Source organism: Pinus tabuliformis, chromosome 6, assembly GCF_031772625.1.
Source record: "Pinus tabuliformis cultivar Carrire ecotype Pingquan chromosome 6, CPIR1, whole genome shotgun sequence".
Classification (NCBI taxonomy): Eukaryota; Viridiplantae; Streptophyta; class Pinopsida; order Pinales; family Pinaceae; genus Pinus; species Pinus tabuliformis.
The window spans coordinates 1,424,648,163-1,424,666,842 of NC_142292.1; the positions used below are offsets into that span (position 1 = coordinate 1,424,648,163).

Genomic DNA, 18,680 nt, shown 5'->3' on the forward strand with positions numbered 1-18,680 from the left:
CCACGTCATTGCAACAATTAGGTGTTGACCTTTGTTTTGGGTGGGTTATCGATATGAGAAGTAGAGTTAAAGCATGTTTGGGAGTCTTGTTGGCAGATTTTTATGTTGAGCATTCACCTTAGAAGATTTTTCCCACATTGGTGGACACTTGGAGGTCTCATGTACATGATAAGAATAGTTGTTCCACCTCTTGAAAGTTAGATGTGTCCACTCTGAAGCCCCTGTGCTCATTTTGTTGGAGGGTTTGGGATCATTCTTGATAGGATTGGAGGAGAAGACCCACCACTAAGGGTGGATAGTTTACTTTGGAGCCTATTCTTTTACTTTGGATGATACCTAGGGAGTTTACTGGCTGATTTGTAGAGGAGAAGTACCTTTGAAGGGCCTTTGGAGGTTGGATACTGCACCAAAACCTTTTTTCCCCTCATTTGTTGGAGATGCATCACTTTTTTGGGCCTACTGCCTCTCGTGTAAGCATGGGTACATATGAACACTTCGTAATATTTATCAAGCCCAAGGTCATGTTACCCCTCTTTTGGCAGGGGTACTCAAAAAAAATTTGGACACGCCATATAAGTCATGTGGGTGTGCTTTATTTTGTGAAAGTGACTCTAAGATCCCCATTGGTGTGGATGTTCATGGCTACTTTCAGTTTTGTTTTATTCATGGTATGTCTAGATCTGTGGCACTATTGACTTTCCCTTGGTGGGCAGTAACTCCCTACCTTGATGGGTATCATTGCAATATTTCTTTTCAAATTTATTTTAATTTCCAAAAAGTATTCTATGAAATTTCTTCAGGAAAAGCACATAATAATTCTTGCAAGAATTTGAGTGATTTAAATTTTAAAATCAATAATTTCAAAGTTTGTAGACAAATTCTATTGTAAAAATCAACTCCTGGTTTGAAGCAACACCAACACTACAAACACATAAACATGTTCAACTTTCAGAGGCCCCAAATGAAAATGACCAGATTTGTTGTAAATACAACCTATCTTATTCAAAACTAATTACTGATGACCTTTGGGGTGGCTTGTTACAAGATGGAGTTTCTGATGGTATTATTGGAATTTTGGTTGTTCCTCTTGTCTTCTTGTCTTCCCATGCTTTGTTAAATATAGGGTTGCTTTCACTCAAGGCTCCAACACTGGGGATAGGTGCACCTCTGCCAAGCTGCAGCATGTTGAATAACCTTTACATCAATGAAATATAGAGTTGTTCCTTGGAGAGAGTTATTGATTTATGAAATCTTATGTTAATGCCATGAACCTTGTAACAAATATTCATAGTGCTCAATCAATTTGCTTCAGCCAAGAATCTGCCTAACCAAATGCTAATGGATTCCTCTCACCTGTCAGATAATATGTAACAATATTTTAATGTTTTCCTAGAAGTATAGGTATAATAAATATCCATATTACAGATTATGATGCAAAATTAGGCCCTGCTAGTACCTAACTTAAGAAGGCTTCACAAAGACCTGTATTGTCTCACAGAAGGTGCAAAATCATTGGAATTTTTAGAATAATGAGTTTGAACAATAGATGGTGAGAAATGTCCTTAGTCAACCTAAAATCTTTAATTTCAAATGTTATAGATGGAAGGGCCTTTATTTTAATCAACCTATGCCATTAATAATTTCTCAAATCAACTGTGTGCAGACTTGGTTCATAAGTACCTAAGCTTTGTATTCATGGCTTGCAGGACACTAACAAATTTTGCACACCCATTCTCCACAAAGCATGTAATTTCATGGCTTGATTTCTAAAATATGCATGAAAGTAATAGCATACCTTGGTCCTAGACACACAAATTGGGAGTAATATTTATAAAAAAAATAAATATAATAAATTATTCTGTTTAGACAGGATATCTATCAATCCAAGATCATGGCTATTCAAACCACAAGAAAAAAAATAATGCCCTTTTCCAGTGTTATTGACCACTTTATCTAGTGACTAATTAGAAAACTTCCAAAAATTTGGCTTATTTCTACATTTGGAACTATTACCTTAACAGGTATTCTAACATTATAAATTATGGTTTAAATTTGAATTATGTCAATTTTGACTGAAAGCAATTTACAAGAAGGAAAAACTATGAAATACTTATAGTTTCATTGGTTCGTATGTTTCCACCCTATGACTCTTGCCCAGTTGTTGAAGGTGGTAACATGCACTCTACTCCAGGTTTGTTCCCAAATCTTTGGCATCTGATACCCTCATATTCCTTGTTAGATTGTTCTTCATGGCCAGGCTTTGCACCTCTAACAACACGGGCACCCTCAAAATAAGATGTGTAACCAGTATCTTGTTTAGTATTCCAGTTCCCAAACTTCAGAACATGTGTTGGACGTTGTTGTAAACAAATACAAGAAAAACAACCTAAAATTGTCAATCTATAAAAACACATACAGGAAAACATCCATAGATATCAAAGTTCACAAAAGAGAGGGGAACTCTAAAATCCCTTGCCTTCACCTTTTGGGATACCATTGTTGTTTGTTTATTGTAATCCTTCATGTTCCATGATGTAATTATTTGATCTATCAAGTATATATGCAACATTTCTCAACAAAAAACAAGATATAGAGACCTTCTATGTGAAAAATAATACTTCAACCCTAAGTCACCTGACACGGGGATTCGAGATTCGTAGGATTCGAGATTTGTTTTGTCGGATTCGAACATGTTAACCCCCTGAAACAGGACACGTAGGATTCGTTATATATTATTTTATTAAAAATATGTATATATATATATATATTAAAAATTAGATATTTCTTACACAAATTTTAATTAATGATACAAATTTATTGATTTCAAACATAGATCTTCATCTATAGCATGCATAGTACATACAAAATTCAAATACATGTCAGTGGTACTGGTCACATAAATCATGATTCATAATTCATAACTGAAAGACAACTTACAACTACAAGATAGTAAGATAAACACACTAACAACTGTAGTTTTCTCATTAAGTCATCAAATCAAAATGTGTTACATAGGTAGTGTTGGTGCAATGCCAATGGCAAATAGAAATAGAAAATATAAAACAACTACCTATTATATATATATATATATATATATATATATATATATATATATATAGATATAGATATAGATATATATAGATATATATAGATATATATAACACTAAATTAATAAGCCCATGGGGCTTTGGATTGACGGTGAATGGGTGCGCTGTTAAGGCACTCCTTGCGATATATATAGATATATATAACACTAAATTAATAAGCCCATGGGGCTTTGGATTGACGGTGAATGGGTGCGCTGTTAAGGCACTCCTTGCGATAGGTCACCGGTTCAAATCCCCCGTGGGTACTTAGGTTAGTCTTAACTAGAAAAAAAAAACACTAAATTAATAAAACATAATTATAATTATAAGAATACATACTAATCTTTATTATGTTTTCTTAATTTAGTATTATTATGTTTAAATATATATATATATATATATATATATCTAAACATTTATTATTAATAATGTACATATTAACCTTTGTCATATTAATTTATAACTATACAAAAATAAAATTATTAATATTTAATATGGACTTATTAACTGATATTCTACTATATATGATAAAAATTATATTAATAATAAGTAGTTGATTGATGAGATAAAAAAATTATAAATTATAAATGACGATAGAGCACGGTTTTTAATATAATTTACAGTAACAATAAATATTTTATAAGATCAAAACATTAGAAATTATAAATAGCCGTCAGTCGCATGGTACTTGCATGACAAGTTTTCAATGGATAGATGGAGAATTTAGCTTCCCTTTACCCCCTCCTTCTGCTTGTCGAATGGTGGATTCGAATTTTAGGTTATTACAGGGATAATGAAATGATAAGGAGTCGTCTATTTTTTATATTGTCGACAGGGGAGGTAGCGTTATGCTGCAATGCCAATGGAATTTGATGCAGAGAATCGAATGCATGGCTGTAATGAACAAATGCGGCCTTTTCTAACCCGCGCAGGTCACTTTTCCGCCAAATGAGTCCTGGAAAACAAGACACGATGTCAAAAATCGTGACACGCTGGTGAATTTTGTGAAACGCTTGGGATTCGACGTGTCATGATAGGATTCGACGTGTCATGTTTTTTGGACACGATTTTCGGGTGAATCGTGTCCGACACACCGGATTCGGACTCGTGGACCCTATATAACGAATCCGGTTACTTAGCTTCAAACTATGTCAATGGGACTAGGAGGACAACATTTGACAACAACAATAAGGAGTGCCTAGAGCATCTATCAACCAGTTCTAAAATCTAAGAAGAATGAAAGAAGAGTAGATAATAAAATAGAAAAGGAAGGGAACCCAAAAGAGTATCCCTAGAAAGTGGAATTGATAATAGATAATACTTGAGAGAGAAAATCCTCCAAGTCATGACTAGTCCTCTCAAAAGAAAAGACTATGGAGGTGAGGAAGAGCAACATCCTTACTAGAATTTGAAACAAAGAGGAGCCATCACCATCCACCACCATAAATGTGTCAATGTTGACACGGTTACCCCTTGGTTTGTGCAAGAAATCACAGGGCTAATTGAAGGTCTAAAGGATTTTTAATGACTTTCATAAGGTGAATGAAAAAAATATGCAAAAGGGCATATGACTGTTATGGTTCTCAATTCAAGTCAAGTAGCATGTTTGGGTCAAATGTGCATAAAGAAAGTTACATGGTTTTTGTTTCAAAAGTGACTTTGCAGCAGCACTTGTAGATTTTTCATGGTAGATAAAACTTATAATTGGAGGCAGTTTGAAACTTTGATGCCATAGCAGAATTCAAACAAAGACTTTCTGAATGTGGTCACAAATGTTCTGTGTGCTTGGATCGTTTGTTCTGAAGTATAGAATGATAATGTCCATATCAAACCAAGAATGAAAGGTCTACAAGATACTCTTATATTACAGAAAAATCATTCTTCAGCACACAAGTCAAAGTTTGACAGAAAAAGCCCAAAGGAATTAAAAAAACATCATATTGGAAATGGTGTATATAAAGGCAAGTGACCTATCAAGCACCTGAAAAGAAATAATGAGTAAACACTTGAAATTTCACAGTGTTCATAGAACTGGAACTGTGGTTGTCAAAACAGGACAAACCTCTCCAAGCATTGATCCACTCTCAGTTGTTAAAGCAGAATTGTCCCTTGCAAGTCTAAGGTTTGATGAAGCTGCAATCGATTTCAAAGAAAACACTCCTTCCCATACTAACTTGACTGCCTTAGGTTTTAGTTTTTGAATTGAATGAAATATCTCACATCTCTCATTATAGATTCATAGAATGGATTTCGATGGTTGTGTTGTAGGAAACATCAAATATTCCCCACAGTCACCAAATGTGCAGGATAATGAAGTTTTGAGCAGCATTTGTGAGATGTTCTTGGTCTTTGGCTTGGTGATGCATCTATGAAAATCCAAGCTGCCATTATGTATAATTTTCTTAGTGAATGAAGATGAGACAATGGTGAAGGAACTAGTACAATTGGCGGATCTACATGAACTCTATTCATAAGAAAAGGTTGTTGAGGAATCCATAGAGGAAGACTGGTTTTGCTAGCTGATTTCTTCTAGCCATGCCCTGTTTCTTGATCCCTTCTATTCTTATTTCTTTGATATTTTTATTTTTGTTAGTGATGTTTGATGATCGATGTTTGTCACTGTCCTCTATTTTTTCATGGGTTCTCAGTCAAAAAAATTGGCTTGCTATGAGGGCAACCTTTTCAAAATGAAAGAATAATTGAGTCTCCTTTGACATGCAAAAAGGAAAGCATCTTTCACTACACCTTTGACTACGAATTCCAATTTTGACCATCAAACTCTTCATATGTGAATTTATCATCCTTCTCTACAGAGAAAAGGATCATCTCTGAGCAGGTCAACACAATGCTTACACAATTCTTCCTCTGATAAATGATATTTTCTGTAGCTTAATGGTGCTCCTTTGTTTGCTACCAGGGGTTCCTTTAATGAGGGAAATTATGCCACCTATTTAACTAGCTGTCATTTTGACTGATATATTTATGCCCTTCAAATATGGAGCTGCGGATTGTATGCCTTGAAACTCTGCTCATAAAAAATGCAATCCAAAACTTTGGCAGCTTTAAAAGTAAGAATTAGAGCCTCTTTGTCTCTAGGGCGAAGTCCACTCAGAACACCATCCACATTCATCTGTTCCAAATATGGGAGGAATTAGGGGACTTGGATTCTGAACTATTGTCTTGTAGTCACCTTGAATGCGAGTGAACTTGTCCATAATGATCTTCTGCCTGGTCACATCTTGGGAAACAAAGCACACTCCCACAACATTCTCCTTCAGGTCCCTGCTCGAGCAAGCATTAACGAGTAAAACTACTGGACCTTTTTCCTCCTCTGAGCCATGCCTTTTCAACTCAATTTGAACATTTTGTTTTTCAACTCCTTGCAAAGCCAAATGTAGCATCATTCTCAGCTAAAGTTTCCTTGACAATATTGAATAGAGGCTCCCCCACGACCTCTTCCACTAACAACCATGTAAGTTCGACAGCTTTTCTATTCCATCCATTTACTAGTCCATAAGCATCGACTGCCAAGATTGGATTCTTTTTTGTTTCAATTAGTCTCACCATCTCATTTTTCACTGCGTTCAATTCATCCATTTCCTAAAGTTTTAAATTAGTGAGTTACCTATTTATTGAGATATTTTTGCTACTATCATCACTTTCTTTGCAGGAACCTCGCAATATTAACTACAATGAATGGATCCATCTCAACATCCTCCCAAGGCAAACTCCTCATTTTTTACATTTCAAGGAATGCATCAAACGAATATCGTGGATGCATTTTCTTACCATTGTCTCTGTCCTGCAGGTCATGTTTGGCACCTCCCCATTTAATTTGTTTTGCAGTATGGGATCTGAACCAAAACAAAAGTCTTTTGAATTAATTCTCACCGCGGCAATTCCACAAACTACATTCCCTAATGATCCTGCTCTGGGATAGCCTGCATAAACAAGACTATCTGTGCTCAAACCTGTGGAATCCATGTGATGCTCAGACAGCCATGCAACAATATCTTGGATCTGAGCCTCAATAGGAGTTACCCCCAAAAGCCAAAAGTTTTCTTCATAGTAAATGGCAGCACCATCGCATCTGACAAGATCCATGATGTTGGGCTTCCGAGTGACAATTCCCAAGGGTGTGTCACGAAGCATCATGTCACAGAGAAATGCTTGAGTGCACAAAATTCACTTTTCTCTCATCTGAGCAGCCAATTCAACTTCCTTGTTTAGTTTAATTCCAAAAACTTGCATTAAGAACTCACAGGCATACCTCAAAGAAAATGGAACATAGTGTGGACTAGTGTGATGACAAACCACTAGTCCCAAAGCCTTCTTCCTTTCTGCTACATCTGCCCCTCGCTACCTTCGTCCAGTTCCTTCTCATTGATTACTACAGCCATTGCTAGAGATGCTATAGAACCCATGTTGTCCATGTATTGAGAATGGCAACCATGAGGTGCTATCAATCTAGATCCACAGAAACTTAGGTCTCTAGGCAATCTCTTGTCTTGAATCACTATTACAAGTTGTGTATAGCAATCACAAATCATTCTTACTATGTTCCTCATAAAAAAAAGATCTTGAAACCTGAAGGACATCAGTTGCAGGGTAGTGAAGACCCAAATAAGGTTCTAAATCATATCTTCTAATCTCAGATATCACCTCACCATGATCATCATCATGAAATTTATAAGACATAACACGGTCATAGCCTATAAGGTCACACACCTCTTGTACAATCATGTCACACAATAGCCCAATATTTCCACCAGGGATCGATTTCCAACCGTGATATTGCCTTTTGCAGCAAGATTATAGGATTGTAATGCTCTCATTGCAGAGGTGGAAACATCTGAAGTCCCAATAGGCTCAAAATCTATCACCAACACCACATCAATTATATGGAGTATAGCATAGAAGGGTTTAAAACTCTTGGAATGGACCAAAATAGGATTCAGAATATTGAGTTCTTCAAACTTGGAAGCCTTCTACAATGCCATGGTGCTCGAAGGAGTGAACAAGGTCTTTGCATCACATCCAATACAAAGAATTTGCTAGTCCTCCATGCTGGGAACTACATGAGTTGACACTTGAAACATATCTGGGGGATTTTCATTGTAAGCAATCACTTCAAAAGTCTTTTCATTCACTGCAACCATGCACCTAAATGGATGAATAAGCTCGCTCCTTTGTATTCGCTGCAGATATGCACTAACTGCAACTGATGGAACAATCTCTAAATCCTTGTCATTTATTCTGGAGTCACAACTTTCAACACCTTGAATTTTAGGCCAGACATCCTAGCTTTAAGAAATTTAAGAACTTGTCTCAATCCCTCATCTCCCACATCTGCATCATCATTTTTCTCTGTGTCAGTATCTGAGTCTTCAGTAGCTTTAAGTGATAATGAGAAGGAAGCATCTGCATATTGTCCATTCCGCTGCAAGTAGACCACCTGCTCCTTGTATTTTTTATTTTTGTTAAGAAAATTTCAAACATAGGAATGCCTGGAGCTCCTACAGCCTTAAACACCAACAAAATTTTCCCATATAAATCATTTTTAACAAAAAATTATATGTGATAACATGACCAAACACGTGAGAGAGAAGGCGTTAAGGGTTGGCCTCAGTCTCAGACTTGCAGAGTAAGAAAGCATGGCTTTGGGTTCACAATACTGACCTTCTTCGCCTCCTGGAGAATAGATCTAAAATATGGCGGGCATGCTAAGCCGAAAGTGGCATCGACCCTCGATCCTTCCAAATGCGCCCTTCCTTCTCCTTCTTCCTCATGGACAAACCTTTCAAATGGAGGGAAATAAACCATTTTGATATTTGGACAAAACTTTCAAATGGAGGGAAATAAACCATTTTAATATTTGAAAGAAACAAATCCATGAAACCTTAATGAAAATTAAATGAAATGCTCTTCTGTTTATCAAGGGAATTAAATAAAAGGTTGAGTCTACCAAAAGATAATTTTGTTAGACATTTGAAAAACAAACATATAAATATTAATTTTTCTAAATAAATAAATATTAATTTTTCTTGATACTTATTAGATAAATAGATGTTCATGATTTTTTTTCTAGAATAAATATTTAACAGAGTTGCACAAGCTCAATGTCCAACGAGGCTCTAGATCTCCTAAGCCAAATCTAAAGAGAAAGATATATAAACTGAAAAGGATACCAACTTTAATTCTCAGCAAAGCTTCAATGCACCTTCCAGAACTTCAGTTCTCCTTGCCATTTTTCATGGAAATCGTGGTTGTTGTTGCTCAAGACTTTCTGCTAGAGGGGAAGGCAGAGCTGCAAGGTAACATGTGTGTTAATATGCCCTGGAATTGTTAGAGGGTGTTTAATATGAAATTATGTCTCTTCTTCATTGATTACACATACAAATGATTATTTTTACATCTTTATATAAAATTAAGGATCATTTTATAGTTTATTTAATAAATAAAAGGTTGAGTCTTTTCTTTTGTTTAATGGGAGGTATTTTTTATTATAAATAATTATTAATTTATGAAAAAAATTAGGTTTTTGTGTCACTAAATATCAATTGAGGGGGGTTTTGGTTGATTTATCAAAAGTGAATTATGGTGATATCAAAACAAGTTTTGTGTGGTTAAAAAATGAAGAAAAGTATTAATGTTATGGTAATGATCAATCATTATTTCCAATTAAATGTTTGGTTTAATAAGGATAATTCAATGGTGAGAGAGCTTTGGTAGTGGTGGCGCATAACAAAATATCCAATGGTGAGAGAGCATTGGAAACGTTATAAAAGGACAAGAGGCTATTGAATAAAAGTAATATTAGAAAACATAAAACAATATGAAAGAAAATTTCTTGAGTATCAACAAATGAAGAAGATAATTGAGCTTGGGCTAGTTGGTACTGAAGTTCTTTGCTTCAATTTCAAAGAGACCAGTTACTAGAATTTTTTCTCCATCAGATCTGCATTGGGAAATTTCTTCCAATATTTGAGCAGGTTCATATGCATTGGTGAAATTTTCCACGATCTTCTGCTGATATTTGGATTTTGGATTTTGTGGGAAATTTGTAGCTCAATGACCTTTCTTCTTACATATATAATAGTCAAAATTCTTTGAAGGAATCTTCATTCATTTAAATAACTATTTTTCCTTGGTTGAGATGATGTTTAATAGAGGGAGTCAACATGGGAAAGGTAATGCTTTGGCTCTCACATGTTTTAGAAAATTGATATTTCTTGATATATCTTTGTCCATAAACATTAGGGGTGGAAAAATAACATAGCTTCTAGAGCTAAGTTTGTTCCAACTTAGTTATATCTTGAACCACAAATTGGTGTTGACCTCATGGATATGATAGAAATTTGGTGGCTTGTAGGGTAGTATTGTCATAAAATAAGAAGGGTAGACATCAAAATAAGCTTTGTGTGGTCAAGTGAAGTAGTAATGTCATAAGATTAATGATCATTTCCAATGAAATTTTTGTTTTAGTGAGGATAACTAATCTATGGAGATTTTCCATGATGTTCAATAGAGAGATTCAAAATGGGAGGTGATAGTTTGGCTCCCACATGATTTAGAAATTGATCTCTTTGTCTATAAACATTAGAGGCAGAAAAAAATCCTAGGCTCTAGAGCTAAGTTTGTTCCAAATTAGCTATATCTTGAACCACAAATTGTTGTTGACCTCATGGATATGATAGAAATTTGGTGGCTTGTAGGGTAGTCTCGTCATGAAATAATGTTGTCACTTATTATCTAGTCATATATTTTAATCCTAGACTAAATTAGTCATTTAATTTAGTCACTTTTAGTTTAGTCACTTATTATCTAGTCGTATATTTTATCCCTAGACTAAATTAGTTGTTTAAGTTAGTCATTTTTAGTTTGGTCACTTAAAATTGCTCAAATTTAGTAGTAATTTACTTGAAATAATTGTGGTGACTAACGTTTTTAGTCACCTAGTCATTAATTTCATCATTTTCTACTAGTGTATCTACCACGTGTTTGAAAAAATGTCAGTCCCGGTTAGGGATGGTCAGGTCAAGCCCTGGTTCTAGTTTTGGTTTGTAAGCATTGTCTTCATGTCTTTTATGATTTCTGGAAGTTTCATGGATTTATAGGTAGCGGCTTAGCCCTAGCCCTGAAAATTAGGCTTAATTCTCATAGTCGCTGGCACAACACTGGTAGAAAAATGTTGTAGTCGCACTGATGAAAGCCTGTGGGAGTGTAACAACCCTGGTGAAAATTCCATGTAATAAAAGTTAATAAAGGAAAAATAATAACCATGGTTGATGGGACACTTATTGCAAGTTGAATGTTGGGAAAGACATCCTAGTGTGGGTGTTCATTAGTTTATTAATGGCTAAGGCTTTGGAAAGGAGAAATGGAATTTTGGCACATTTATTTATGAAAATAATGGAAATCAGCTGAAAAGGAAGGTGAAAGGTCACAGGTTGCATGTGAGGAGGAAAATAGAGGAAAATGAAGAAAATAGAGGCCTCATTCATAAAAAGGCTTCTCAGGAGCAGTACATAGATTTTTGTCAATTTAGTTTTGGAGCTCTCTCATTATTCTCTCTCTCTCATTCTTGGATACTTAGAGTTTCTTGGGGCACTCTTGGAGAGTGTGGCATACTTGTATTTTGGAGTAAGAAGGTAAAGGAAGAGTAGGAAAGTGTAAGAGGACATCGAGATCAGCAGCTACAATGGGTTTTGCTTGCAGGTACCGAGTTGCATGTATGTTTTTCTCACTAGTTCTGACATGCATGGCATATGCATGTCGTTTGTTGGTAATGATTTTTCACTGGCATGGAGGATGGTTGGGATTGACAGTGGATTTACCTAGCCTTTCCATTTCCTGGATAGCCATGGTGATTGTGGATTTATTTCTATTGAAAATAGCAACAAGAAAATATAAAAATAGATTCCACAATATTCCAACTTTAATTTGTCTTTGAATTAAAATTGTGAATTAAAATCGAATTTAGTCTCACCAGTTGCTTGGAAATAATTAATTAATTCAGTATGGATTAATTAGTTGGAGAAATTCAGGTTAGAAGTCTTTCTGAAGTCATGCAAAAGTTATCCCTTAAATTAAGCATATTATCCCTTAATTAAGGAGATAAGATTGAGTTATATTTGAGTTGTAATTAGTTAACTCAATTTACTGAGTTAAGTCTAGTTAAATTAGTTCCAAACTGTTTAAGGAACTAATTGTGAGTTATCAGTCAGTTGATGCATGCATACACTCAACCAGTGTACTCTAGATAACTGAAGATTCTCTCATTAGAAACTCATGCATGTCTGTTCTGAGAAAGACCCAGTTGAGCTAAATGTCAAGGATAGTGTACTATCAGTTGCATGTGTTTTTCTATAAAGGAAACTCATGCATGCAATCAATGGGAAGGTTCCTTGAGGATTGCGCAGTTCTGACAGGGTGTGAGATCAGTGTGAGAGATCAATGTTCCACTTGGTAACAAGAGGATCACCCAGGAGAAACTGCGCAAGGAAATAGGAGCTTGGAGGGCAGAGAGGAAGGCTTGTGAGAAGCCAGGTTTGCCTGTGAGCATCTAGGAGGATTGTACTGAGAGCTGGCTAGCTGTGAGAGCTAAGGCTTTGTATAATTCTGATGTATTTCCACCTTGTATGATAATACAGATAGTGGGGTTTTTAACCGAGGCTTTCCCCTGAGTATTTTTTATGTTTTCATGTGTATTGTGATTTCTTCTTCTTTTGGTTATATGTGTTCAGCTCGATATTGCTTGATCTTTAAGCTTCCGCAAATTGATAGTAGAAGTAGGTTATAGTATTTTGCTTTGGTTATATTGCATTATCAGGTTAATCTATAGTCAAATTTTCTGCATATGCCTCAAAGTGAGATTTGTAGAGAATTTGCAAAATTTCTACATGGTATCAGAGCTAGCTGATCTATAAAGAAATTTCTACATGGTATCAGAGCCCAGTTTATCAGAGCCAAGTTATTGGAGTTGTGAATAATATATGGAGAAGAGAATTCGAAATTTGAAGTTCGAGGTTGTAGGTGAAAATCAAATTCATATCATACTTCAAGGTTGTCCAATGGCATTCTATGGCTTGAGACTCAAGTATGCCTTGGAAGGTAGCTCAAATTACATAGCATGGAAAGATCACATGGAGGTTGTATTAGAAGACAATGGCTTGAAGGATTTCATTGATCAAGAAATCCCAAAGCCAGGTTCAACTAATGCACAAGAGTTGGTTGAGTGGAAGAAGTGTCTGGCGAGGGCGAGACAGATCATCCTTGAGGGAGTTCGAGACCATATTGTCTCGATTCTCCATGGGAATGATACTCCATATTCAATGTGGAAGACATTGAAGGACCTCTACCAGAACAGTAGCGACCAGAGGAAATTGATGCTCAAGGATAAGCTTCAAAGAATCAAGATGGAGAATGGCGATACTATTTCCACATATCTTAACAAGCTCACCACTTGCAGAGATGAGCTTAGTAGTGTGGGAATAACTATTGTAGATGATGATATCGTGAGCCTCGCTCTCCTTGGCCTTCCAAAGAGCTGGAATAGCTACCAGGACTCTGTTAATGGAAGGGAGAAACTATCAGATTGGGAACGACTGTGGTCAGATCTCATTCAAGAGGAGACCACGAGGAGCACTCGAGATGGTTCTTCATCCAAGGATGATGATGAAGAAAATTTGGCCTTAGCGAGTAAGGCAAGGAAAGGGAAGGGGAAGGATTCCCATTCGAAATCAAATTATTCTCATGGAGGGAAGAAGGGTGACAAGTCTAAAGTGAAATGCTTTAATTTTCATGAGATGGGACATTATGCAACTAATTGCCCATCGAAGAAGTCCAAGAAGGGATCCTCAGAAGGATCAGAAGGTGAGGCATTAGCCTTTCAGTTCAAAATGGACTTTACCCTCATCACATTAATGGTGTCATCGATGATGGGTTGTGTTTGGTATCTTGACAGTGGAGCCTCATTCCACATGACCGGCGATAAAATTTTATTCAGTACCTTGGAGGAGAAAGACCTCAAGATGCGCATAGAGATGGGTGATGACGAAAGGTATAGTGTTTCAGGAGCAGGCACGGTTGCTTTTTAGAGGGAGCATGGAGCTCCTATCACCTTGACAGATGTGAAGTATGTGCCTGGACTAAAGAAGAACTTGGTATCGGTTGCGACGTTGGAGGACAAAGGTTACGATGTTATCTTTAGTAAAGGAAAGGTGTTCCTTAGACACATCACCACGAGACAAGTGAAACAGATCGGTTCATGAGTTAAGAACCTATATGCTCTTGAGGTTCAAGATGCATGCAAAGCCTTGAGGAGCAAGGAAAATGTTAGAGACTTGGTGGTTGAGAGGGAGAGTAAATTACCTCTCAACATGCAGTCCCAGAAGAAGTCTCACATAATTGTGGAGGAGCCACAATTGGAGAAGTGGGCAGAGGGATCACATGCAGCCATACCTCCAGGTGTGAGGTGGGGCGATGTGAAGTGATAGTCTCAATAAGGCTGAAATTGGGCAGGGTCCATTGAGAGGTTTTATCTCATGGATCGTACCTTGCGACAAGAGCCCAAAGTACATAGTAGCGGGAGGAATCAGTGCGATTGATGCAGTCAGAGATCAAAGTGACAGAGGCTAGAGCAGTCAGATACTGAAGAGTACAGAGAAGGATTGACAACAGTGTAGAAAGGCAGAGTTAGCTGAAGCGCAAAGTTTTCAGTTGACAGAGGCAATAGCAGTCAGAGACTTTGATGACAGATGCATCATATTGATTCAGGTTGGATGTTTCTTTTCATTTCTGGAGTTGCTAGAGCAACAACACTAGAGAGAATTGTTGCATGCATAGCATTCCAAAGGTTCATGATCGGCATCGAGTTGAATTCCTTTCTTGTTGAGAGGGAGTGTTGAAAATAGCAACAAGAAATGATAAAAATAGAACCCAAAATAGTTCAATTTTAATTTATCCTTGAATTAAAATTGTGAATTAAAATCGAATTTAGTCTCACCAGCTACTTGGAAATAATTAATTAATTCATTATGGATTAATTAGTTGGATAAATTCAAGTTAGAAGTCTTTCTGAAGTCATGCAACAGTTATCCCTTAAATTAAGGAGATTATCCCTTAATTAAGGAGATAAGATTGAGTTATATTTGAGTTGTAATTAGTTAACTCAGTTTACTGAGTTAAGTCCAGTTAAACTAGTTCCAAACTGTTTGAGGAACTAATTGTGAGTTATCAGTTAGTTGATGCATGCCTGCACTCAACCAATGTACTCTATATAACTAAAGATTCTCTCATCAGAAACTCATGCATGTCTGTTCTGAGAAAGACCTAGTTGAGCTAAATGTCAAGGACAGTGTACTATCAGTTGCATGTGTTTTCCTATAAAGGAAACTCATGCATGCAATCAAGGGAAGGTTCCTTGAGGATTGTGCAGTTCTGACAGGGTGTGAGATTAGTGTTCCACTTGGTAACATGAGGATCACCCAGAAGAAACTGCACAAGGAAATAGGAGCTTGGAGGGCAAAGAGGAAGGCTTGTGAGAAGCTATGTTTTCTGTGAACATCCAAGAGGATTGTCCTAAGAGATGGCTAGTTGTGAGAGCGAAGGATTTGTATAATTCTTATATATTTCCACCTTGTATGATAATACATATAGTGGGGATTTTAGCTGAGGCTTTCCCCTGAGTATTTTTTGTGTTTTCATGTGTATTGTGATTTCTTCTTCTTCTGGTTATATGTGTTCAGCTCGATCTTGCTCGATCTTTAAGCTTATACAAATTGATAGTAGAAGTAGGTTATAGTATTTTGCTTTGGTTACATTTCATTATTGAGTTAATCTACATTCAAATTTTCTACATAGGCCTCAGAGTGAGATTTGTAAAGAATTTGCAGAATTTCTACATGGTATCAAAGCTAGCTAATCTATAGAGAAATTTCTACAACTTCCTTGCTTTTTTTGGGTTGGTTCTCATGTTTCATTAGCTTGGGTTGAGTTACTAGTTCTTGGAGCCTTAGTTGGACAAACGCTCTGGAGCCCTGTATTAGCTTGGGTTGAGTTACTAGTCCTAGATCCTTGGTTTGAAAAATGCTCTAGAGCTCTTAGTGGGTTGAGTTACTAGTCCAAGAGCCTCTGTTGGACAAATGCTCTAGAGCATGATATAAGTTAAGGGTTTAGTTACTATTCCTAAAACCTTGGTTGGAACAAATGCTCTAGAGCCTTGGAAGGCTTGGACAGAGACCAACCTGATGATGGTTTTGTGATGTATGACCATGAGGTGGAATCACTGTTTGATGGGTTTAGGTGGTTGGCCTCTGGAAGCCCTCGATGGTTCTATATTAATGTGTTGGCTTAAATGGGCCTGGCCCAAGTTCAACATTATCTACGCCAACCAAAAAAACCCTAATTGTTAGCCCTTTCAGCAACAACCTGCATAGCGCAGGATGCAGTCTCACCCGAAGTAGTATTGGGGGATGCTAGAACCAAGTTTCTGCATCCATAGGCTTTTGTGATGTGTTCTTCCAGTCCTTATGGCTTAGACCTACCTTCGTGCACCTTTAACCTTCCCGAATAGATAACTACTGCAAATCTATCTAAACAACTCCCAGATCTTCACAAATCTTCCTAATTATACTTATCATGCATAAATATTACAGATCTACTACTTTTGCACAATAAACAAGCATTAATTCATGTAAATCATAACACAGAGAGAAGATACATAAACTTTGCAGAAGTAAATAAAAAGACACATATGCACCAAATTCAGCTCAACACATTCTTTAGTAAGTATAATCGTTCAATTAAAGACTTCTTTTCCTTGCGCACTCATCTTGTGGACTTAACAAGGTGTCTGTGCACTCAGCTGCAGTAGCCTTCCCCTTTCGCCTAAGTACAGGAAAAAAAAATTTCCTGCCTTAGCACCTTGCCCTTACAATGATTATTCACTATTGGATACATTTTCAAGACTCACTATGACTCATCTATATATAGCATTTGATTTACAATACCATGGTCCGCGGACCATGGGCAGGTCTCAAAACCACTCGATCACCTACCCACCTAAAGGACTGAAGCCCCTTTGAATTCTACTAGCTTCGCACTCCGCTTCCACATTTCGCAGAGACTTTACATTCTTTACAAAAAGATACTACAAAATTGCCCAAAACATGACCAGAATGACCCCAAGGACCCCTTCCCAATAGGCCCCCAACACAAATTGGGTGACTCGCCCTTGAGTCACTCAACTAGCACAAAAATCTTACGTTGGCATTCGTTGAACTCCATCTTTAACACTTGCAAATGAGAAGTACCCTGCACGAAAACCTGCTGCACTTCCTCGACCAGCTTCTATGTGGTAGGGCCTTGCACTGCAAGGCACATTGTTTATTGTATTTGCTGGATTGTCTTCAACTTCTCTTGTGCTGATAGAGTAAGTTGGCTTGTTTCCTCTGTCCACGGTTGTGTCCTGGACTTCAAGATAACTTCTTTTCTCTACAACTCCTCAATCTGTGTTTGCAGTTGTTTTCCTTGTGTTAAGCGAGCGAAGTGCTGGATTGGCATCAAAGTGCACGTAGTCACCCAGAGTTCATCAAATTGTTGCTACTTCTTTTCCTGGACAACAATAGGGCTAACCCAATCAGACTCTTATACTGGCTCAATGATTCCATCTTCCAACATGTTGTCCAGGTCTTTGCGCATCTTCTCGTTATACTTAGGATTTAGATGGTAGGGTCTCTGTTTCACGAGCTTCGCATCGGAATTTAAGGTGATCTTCATCACTCCTAGATCCCCTACTATTCCTTTCAGGTCTGAGAATTTAGTAGGAAACAAGTCTTGGTATTCGCACAGCAATTCCGCCACTTTATCCACTATATGTTCATCCCAATAATCACCTATCTTTGCAAACTTAGGCTGCATGTTAGACCCAATATTTACTTGCCTAGTCTTTAGGGGTTCTGTCATATCAGGGTTCGATGCTTTGGGTCCTTCAACCTCGCACTACCCCTCGGTCTTTGGAATGTTGATCTTCTGCGGATCCTCTTCTTCTTCTTCTGCAGTCACATTGTAGCATTCTAGTGCATGCCGCAACTATGTGTTCCAATCCGATTGAACCCATTCTACCGATTCCTTAGGCATCCTAAATATTGCAGCCTTGATTTCTTGGAGAGCTTCATCAATACACTCAAACCTGTCATCAAAGCTGAAAGTTAATAAGAAACTTTCCCTCGGAATATCCCATTCGGTCATCCCATGGTATAGCTTCATTTCCAAGTACCTGTTCATCGGAATAGTATCTAGGGTGTGACAAAAGATATGTACCCATTCCAGTTGAGTTCCCCCCCCCCAATATTTATTCCATCACACCAAATTCTCATGTGGATCATCCTTGCCTGAATATTTCTCTCTCAGGCGGGTATTCACGTAACTGAGCCTTAGCTTCATCATTCGCTTGTACACTTTCCACCCAATGAAGCTATCCTTGTGTGTACCCCACTAATGGGAAGGCATAGAGAACAGTGTCAGGTCAAGTGCCTGGAATCATTGTTCTTCAAGCACCTCCCTTTCAAACACATCCAAAAATAAATTAAC

At 37.2% G+C, this 18,680-nt stretch overlaps 1 pseudogene; it reads right to left on the minus strand.

Moving 5' to 3' along the window:
- Positions 1-6,178: 6,178 nt before the first annotated feature.
- On the minus strand, positions 6,179-18,008 carry LOC149263990 (phytochrome pseudogene; annotated as a pseudogene).
- Positions 18,009-18,680: the final 672 nt, after the last annotated feature.